Source organism: Oryx dammah, unplaced genomic scaffold, assembly GCF_014754425.2.
Source record: "Oryx dammah isolate SB20612 unplaced genomic scaffold, SCBI_Odam_1.1 HiC_scaffold_21, whole genome shotgun sequence".
NCBI lineage: Eukaryota > Metazoa > Chordata > Mammalia > Artiodactyla > Bovidae > Oryx > Oryx dammah.
Genome location: NW_024070205.1, coordinates 50,976,384 through 50,984,906, shown reverse-complemented (window position 1 = coordinate 50,984,906; position 8,523 = coordinate 50,976,384). Strand labels below are relative to the sequence as shown.

The 8,523-nt window shown below is 45.7% G+C and overlaps 1 pseudogene; it reads right to left on the bottom strand.

Annotated features, from left to right (window-relative positions):
• Window positions 1-7,693: 7,693 nt before the first annotated feature.
• LOC120880331 lies at window positions 7,694-7,969 on the bottom strand (annotated as a pseudogene).
• Window positions 7,970-8,523: the final 554 nt, after the last annotated feature.

Below are 8,523 nucleotides of genomic sequence, written 5' to 3'. Positions count from 1 at the left end.
TATTGGAGCTTTAGTTTCAGTATCAGTCCTTCCAATGGATATTCAGAGTTGATTTCCTTTAGCATTGACTGGTTTGATCTCCTTGCAGTCTAAGGGACTCTCAAGAGTCTTCTCCAGAACCACATAATTATGGAATTTGATTATTATGTAAACTGATAAAACCTAAGTGGAAAAGATTTTCTTGGAAAACTAACCTAAATGCTTTGGAAGGACTTAATAAAGGCAAATCATATGAAACAATTTTAGATGGAGATGAGAAAAAAGATAGGGGGAAAGATATTGAAGAGCCAGGATTCTGAACTCAGATAGCCTCACAAGCATCTTTACCACTTCTCCTCACTTTAAAGAAGTGGAGACTGGAAATCCTCAGGGATGAATTATAGATATGCTTCCTGTAGGAAAGAAGACTCATAACTCCCAAGGGCAGATCTACAAGCACTGCCCTGACGCCACGGTAAAAAAAATGGAGGGATATTTATGTGATTTACATAAAAATAGAATGTTTAAGGACAATTCATTTTAAATAATTTCACTCTTTCACTGTTTTGATTAACACACTGGCTTCCAGGATTGAGTGTGTTGGATGAGAGAGCTCTGATTCACTGCAGTTATGGAGGATGTGGGAGTGCTGACTTGCTACAGATCCCTGGACTTCAGAGAGTGACTTGCACGGGAGCCTGTGGAGTCAGTGGTGCTGTGAGTGTCTTAAAGGAAGCTCAGCTCTGGGGGCCACCAGTCTCATAGAGCCACCTTCCTTTCCTTTCTGCTCATTGTGCAAGGTCTACTCCTCCTGCTCGTGCATGAGCAGCATCAAAGCAGGGACCAGGGATGGTTTTGCTCCCCACTGCATCTCCATATTGCTAGATTCTCTGCTAACACCGGCCCATGAATGAATACATGAAAGGGTCTCAGGAACACCAGAGAAGTTCCTAGGTCACCTGGGTGTGTGTTTTAAGAAGGACTTAATTTTTTCTTTTTTAAGAGCAGTTCTAGGTGCACAGCAAAATGAGAGAAAGGTATGGAGCGTTCCCATATATCTCTGCCGCCCAATTGGCTTAGCCACCTCCCACCTCTTTGTCAATATCCCCGCAGAGTGGTACATTTGTTGCAAACAACTGTTGAACCTACATAGACACATCATCATCACCCAAAGTCCATAATTTACATTAAGGTTCAGTCTTGGTTTTGTATATCCTATGGGTTTGAACCAATGTATAATGACAGATACCCATCTGTATAGCATCATAAAGACTATTTTCACTGCCTTAAAAATTCTCCGTACTCTGTCTCTTACTGTTCCTAATCCCTGACCACTACGGGTCTTCTTACTGTCTCCACAGTTTTGCCTTTCCCAGAACGTCAGCAAGTTCGAATCGTATAGTATGTAGCCTTTTCAGATTGGCTCTTTACAGTTAAAGTTCCTTTGTGTCCTTTCACAGCTCAATAGCTCCCTTTTTTTAAGTGTTGAATAATATTCCATTGTCTGGATGTTTGTTTATGCATTCACCTACTGAAGGGCATCTTTGTTGCTTCCAGGTTTTGACAATTATAAATAAAGCTGCTATAAGCAGCTTTACAGTGCTATAAACAATGTGCAAGTTTCTGTATGGGCATAAGTTTTCAACTCATTTGGGTAAATACCAAGGAGTGCAATTGCTAGATCATATGGTAAGAGTATGTTTAGTTTTGTAAGAAACTGCCAAGCTGTCTTCCAAAGTGGCTGTACCACTTTGCATTCCCACCAGCGATGAATGAGATCATTCCTGTTGTTTTTATATTCTCACCAGTATTTGATGTTGTCAGAGTTTCAGATATTGGCCCTTCTAATAGGTATGTAGTGCTGTCTCATCATTGGTTTAATTTGTGCCCCCCTGAGGGCATGTGAGGTAGAACATCTTTTTATATGCTCCTTTGCCATCTGTATATTTTCTACGGTGAGGTGTGCTTGTGCCTGCAAAGTCGCTTTAGTTGGGTCCAATTCTTTTCGATCCTGTAGATTGTAGCCCGCCAGGCTCCATGGGATTCTCCAGGCAAGAATACTGGAGTGGGTTCCCATGCCCTCTTCCATGGGATCGTCCCGATCCAGGGACTGAACCCTCATCTCTTGTGTCTCCTGCATTCGCAGGGCAGATTCTTTACCACTAGGGCCACCTAGCCATAGAAAACTTTGTACAATATGTAAATCAAATAGCACAGTGCTTGGACACAGAGAGCGTTTAGGAATCCAATAGATCTTGGTTTGAATTATCTCCCCATCTACTTGCTACTTGACTTTGGGTAAATTACTTAATCTCAGTATAAATCTTAGTTTTTCACCAGCGAAATGGGTTTTTCGCCATCTCACAGGATTATTGTGAGAATTAAATTAGAAAATATAAATTGCTTAGGGTAGAACAGAGCTTCCCAACCTTGGCACTATTAACATTTTGGGCTGGTTGATTCTGTATTGTGGAGGCAGTGCTGGGGATTCCAGGATGTTTAGCAGCATCCCTAAGCTTTACATACTCAGTGCTATAGTAACTCTCACACAGTGGTGAAAGCCGAAAATGTCTCCTGAACTTCCCTGGTGGTCAGGTGGAAATCCACTTGCTGATGCAGGGGACATGGGTTCGATCCCTGGCTCGGGAAGATCCCACATGATCTGGGGCCACTAAGCCAGTGCATGACAACTACTGAGCCCAGGAGCCAGAACTACCGAAGCCTGGGCACCCTAGAGCCCGTGGTCCGCAGCAAGAGAAGCCCCCGCAATGAGAAGCCCCTGCACCACAACTAGGGGGTAACTCCCCACTCTCCACAACTAGAGAAAAGCCTGTGCGGCAACGAAGACCCAGTGCATCCAAAAAGAAAATGAATAAATGAAAACTTTTAAAAAGGACTCATTTCAGACTCATAGAAAGTGCTCAATAGACAGTAACTATTATTATTTGCTGAACGAGTGGGCTGTTAAGGAGGAAAGTGGAGCGTGGTGCTTAAGCGCATGGACTGAGGCCTCAGACTCTTGAGTTCTGGTCCCAACTGTACCACCTACCAGCTCTGAGACCTTGAGCACATTATTTAACATCTCTGTGCCTCTGTTTCTCATCTGTAAAAGAGGGGAAATTGTTATCTATTTTATTGGGCTACTGTAAGAATTAGATGAGATGATCCAGATACAGCATTTAGAATAGAGTCTGTCATATCGTAAGCCTCAATAATTAGAAGAATTAGAATAATCGCTATTCTTATTTACTATCTCTGAACAAGCAATTGGGAATCAGAGTGTGAACACTGCTTGGGCATACAGTCTTCAGCCAGCCACCCGAGAATGAGCCAGCTCTTCCTCATTTTACCCTCAATCCCAGCTCTGCAGGAAGTCTGTCCAGCTTGCCTCTTGTCTCAGTAGCTTCTCAGGGGCTTGCTCATGGCAAGTAATCGGTCACTGCATTTAGAAGGAGTCCGTGTTACGGGCACGATTTGCCCATACTGTTGTTTCCATCCTGCCTGCTCAGCCCTCTGCAGACATAGTGCATGGGCAGAGGGCAGTCCGATCCTCCAGGCTTCTTGTGCGGGCACTAAGGTTCCTATGCAGGGTACTGACCTAGGCACTATGCACATACTGGGACCTTGAACTGCTTTCCTGTACCTCATCGTCACATAGGAATACAAACAAGAAGATATGGACAAGTACTTGCAGGACCGTGATCTCAGTATGCTGATAGCAGAGGCATGGGTGCTTGGCATGCATCTAGGAAAGTAGATAACCCCATTCTGGGGCAGAGTGTATTAAGCAGGGTCTGGTTCACCTGCATAAAACAATAATACAGTGAATCCCTACATATGAGTGAGTTCTGCTCTGAGAGAGCGTGTTCTTAAGTCCAGCAAAGTGAGCCAAGGTACCCAACTAACACAGCTGGAATTGTTGTTGTTCAGTTGCTAAGTCTTGTCCTACTCTTTATGACCCCATGGACTGTAGCCCGCCAGGTTCCTCTGTCCACGGGATTTTCCAGGCAAAAATGCTGGAGTGGGTTGCTATATATTCCCTTCTGCAGAGGATCAAGGTGCTATTTCACTCAGACCTGACATTGACAGGGTGCATATTCATATCTTTGAAAGTTCAAAACTTGAAGGTGAAGGGGATTTACTGTATAGAAAATAATAGGGGTTCAGAAAATTTATTTCTCTCTTACTACAAAAGCAATCTTGAGCTAGGCAGTCCAGGGTAACAGAATGTATCATCAGCTGTTAAGCCCCAGTTCACAGCTTAAGTTTCCTTAACCCTAGTCATCGTTAAAAAACGAAACTTAATCTTAACTGACTTGATTCCTATCCTAAACTTAACCCTTCTTCTAATACTAACTTCAACCCAACCTAACCCTATTCCTACTATGACCTGAATCCTAAGTGTATCCTTCGTGCTAACCCTACCCCTATCTCAAACTCAACCTGAACTCCAACTCTAACCCCATCTTCCTCTTAACCCGAATCTCAACCTTAACTCTAACCCTGCCCTAGCATTAACCCTAACTTTAACCTGAAACCCAATCACAGCTTTAACTTGTATTAGTCAGGTTCTCCAGAGAAACAGCCAATTGAGTGTGTATATGCACAGGAATTTTCAGGGATTGCTCACATGATTGTGGAGGCTGGCAAGTCCAACAGCTGCAGGCTGCAGACCCAGGAAGAGCCGATGTTGCAGCTCAAGTCCAAAGGCTGTCTGTTGGCAGAATTCTCCCTGGCTCAGGCGAGGTCAGTCTTGTTCTGGACAGACTGATTAGATGAGCCCCACCCACACTGGTGCCTCCCAGGTGGCCCAGTGGTAAAGAATCTGCCTGACAATGCAGGAGATGAAAGAAATGTGGCTTCGATCCCTGGGTCAGGAAGATCCTCTGAAGTAGGAAGTACTTTTCCCTGGAGAATCTCATGGGCAGAGGAGCCTGGTGGGCTACAGTCCATGAGGCTGATTTAAACGTCAATCTCATGCAAAAACACCCTTACAGACACATTCAGGGTAATGTCTGACCACATACCTGGGCACCACCACCCAGCCAAGTTAACACATAAAATTAACCATCACAAACTTCAACCCACACCCCAGCCCTAACCCTAATCTCCTATCTCTTCTCTAAAGAGTCCATTCTCCCTGCCAAGCTGTCTCTGCAATAGGCTGGATGGCCAGACTCAAGGGGCCCACCAGGTGGGTGGAGTGGGTGGGGACAACACCGGCCTCATGCAGCCAGCCCGCCTTGGCACAGGGGGTTATTAACAGCCAGTGGTGAAGGGAGGTGGGCAGAACCACATCAGGAATGTTATGTTCTCAGATCCAGGCCCACCGGGCAGCATGAACATAGGCGGTATTTGCTGTACAGAGTGGTGTGACTTCAGAATGCTGTTTTACCATTTGGCCTTCATGTTGCATGTAAGTACAATTGTAGCAAATTATGCTGATTTCTATTTCACAGGCTTAGATTTAATGGATTTTGAATACATATTCTCAATCTATGTGAATTGTCTACTCTGGCCTCAAATCCAGTAATCTTTATGAGAGGAGGACTCTGGTGGGGTTTTTTGTTTTTCTCTTTTGAGGACTATAATTTTTGTAGGAGGATTTTTTACCAGCTTCTGTTAGCACTGGCTCACTGAGCATGGACCCAAGAAAGATTCAAAGGAAGAATGAAAGAGCATTAGTGAAATTCATCAGAACAAGGGAACACTTGGTAGAGAGCAGAAGAAAAGCAGTAGATGGCCCTGATTGCGTATGAGTCAACACATGTGTTTTGGATACATGCAAAGAGCAAGGATTGGCACTGCAGGAAATCAAACACAAGAGAGATGGTTACCAGGCGTGGGGTGGGGAAACTGGAGAAGGGGCAGCAGGACCAACACATAAATTGCTTTCTACTCCCTCATTCTGTGCTTTATCAGAAAAGCCTTCCTGTGCACTCTATGGAAACAGGCAACTCCCCTGTATGAGTCTGGGTAGCCTGGGAAACAGGAAATACATTCCATAGGGATTTTGAAGAGCATTGCTGCAGAGTTGGGAGCCGGGAAAGGGAACTAACTAGTGACAGTGAGGCACCCAGGGACAAGCATCACTGAGAAGCAGTTCCCAATCCCAGGCCTGAAGCGGTGGTGGGAAGGAATGAGAGTTTCAGCATCTCACTGGAGCTGGAGTGGCCCGAAAGGCACTGTTGTCCTGAGCTGCAGTCCTGTAGGGCATGGTGAGGCCCCTGCCAGGGCTGAGGACAAGAAGAAGCTAAGGAGATGCTCTTACACTTCCCTCTGCTCCCATCAGAGGTGTGTTGAATCCAGTTACTATTTCAGGGCCCACTGTATCCAACTCTTTTAAGCTCTGATATTAAGCTAGTTTGAAATCTCTCAAGGTGGAGTATTTGCACCACAGAAGTGGGCAAATGCTACAAATAAGGATGTTTTTCTTTGGTGAGCTGGCTGATAAACATTTGCTAGCACTCCACTGCCTCCTGCTTTCTCATCTCCTTTTTCTGCCTAAGCCAACAGGAAGGCAGAAGGTGGGGGAGCTTGGGTGAAAGAATCCCTATGGGCCAGTCCCTGGGGCATGGAACAGGGCTGGGAGGGAGGGTGGTGCAGGAATTGTATGGGAGGAAGGGGCAGCAAACAAAGAATAAGCAGCACATCCCGGCTGCCACTTAAAAAAAAAATTTGGCTGTGTGTGTGGGGTCTTCATTGTGGGATGAAGGGGCTTCTCTAGTTGCATCGCATGGGCTTAGTTGCCCCATGGCATGTGGAATCTTATTTCCCCAATCAGGGATAGAAAGAACCTGCATCCCTTGCATTGGAGTTGGATTCTTAACCACTAGACCACCGGGGACATGCCCCGCTGTCACTTTTGATCCTCTTGTATGCATGCGTGCATGCTAAGTTGATTCAGTCATATCTGACTCCTTGCGACCCTACAGACTGCAGCCTGCCAGGCTTCTCTGTCCATGGGATTCTCCAGGCAAGAATATTGGAGTGTGTTTTCATGCCCTCCTCCAGGGGATCTTCCCAACCCAGGAATCGAACCTGTGTCCCCGCATTGGCAGGCGGGCTCTTTACCAGTAGTGCCACCTGGGAAGTCCATTGATCTTCCTGCTGCTGCTGCTGCTGCTAAGTCGCTTCAGTCATGTCCAACTCTGTGCGACCCCAGAGACAGCAGCCCACCAGGCTCCCCCGTCCCTGGGATTCTCCAGACAAGAACACTGGAGTGGGTTGCCATTTCCTTCTCCAATGCATGAAAGTGAAAAGTGAAAGTGAAGTCGCTCAGTCATGTCTGACTCCTAGCAACCCCATGGACTGCAGCCCACCAGGCTCTTCCATCCATGGGATTCTCCAGACAAGAGTACTGGAGTGGGGTGCCATTGCCTTCTCCATTGATCCTCCTATCCTGCTCTAATTGTTTTAAGAAACTCATCACCACCTGCCATATTGCAGGCTCACGTTGACCCCCCTGGCTCTCTCACTAGAAGGGAAGCTCTTGGAGAGAAGGGATACTCTTGGAGAGAAGGGACTTTAATTTCTTTTCTACCAAGTCTTTAGTACGTTGAACAGCTAGCAGATTCTCAATAAGCTTTTTTTTTTTTAATTCAGATTATTTATTAATTAGTGTAAACCCCAACAACTACACCAACATGATTTTGTGCATTTAAGGGGATATATTTCCTGGCTAAGCGATAAACTGTGCAGATGGCTTCTGGAAGACCTTCATTCTAAGCAGCTTTATAGTGAAACATTTCATTTAGGAATCTGGACCTTCTATCTTCAGGTTGCTGTAATCTACATTCATTGAGTGGAACTTGTATTGATCACTGGGACCCAGTTTGTTTCAGGGTTCTGGGTTATTCTTTCTGTCGCAGCTGACATCTGGATTGAGCAATACCAGGCCCAAGGCATCTGCTGCTGCTCCAGTACCTCCTGCTCCAGTAAATATGAGAAAGGGAATCAATCGAGGATGCTATTTGGCCTGACCAGTCATCTGAAAGTAAAAGTTGCTCAGTCGTGTCCGACTCTTTGCGACTCCATGGACTTTACAGTCCTTGGAATTCCTCAGGCCAGAATACTGGAGTGGGTAGCCTTTCCCTTCTCCAGGGGATCTTCCCAACCCAGGGGTCGAACTGGGGTCTCCTGCATTGCAGGCAGATTCTTTACCAACTTAGCTGTGAGGGAAGACCAATCATCTAGAGGAGTCAATAACTTTTGTTGAACGGAAGAGTACATGGTAGAATTTAAGTGACTTAAGAGAAGTGCTGAGCTATGCAGAAGAGAGATTCCACACAGTGTGTCATGTCAGGTGGCTGGGCAACACCCAGGAGGAAAGGCCTAGCAGACAGTTGGAGAAACAGAGATTGGAGTTGAAGATTTGTTGTTGTTCAGTTGCTAAGTTGTGATTCTTTGTGACCCCGTGGATTGCAACACACCGGGCTCCTCTGTCCTCCACCGTCTCCCAGAGTTTGCTCAGATTCATGTCCATTGAGTTGATGATGCTATCTAAGACACAACCTAATTATGTTCTATCAGATTGAGGGCCTA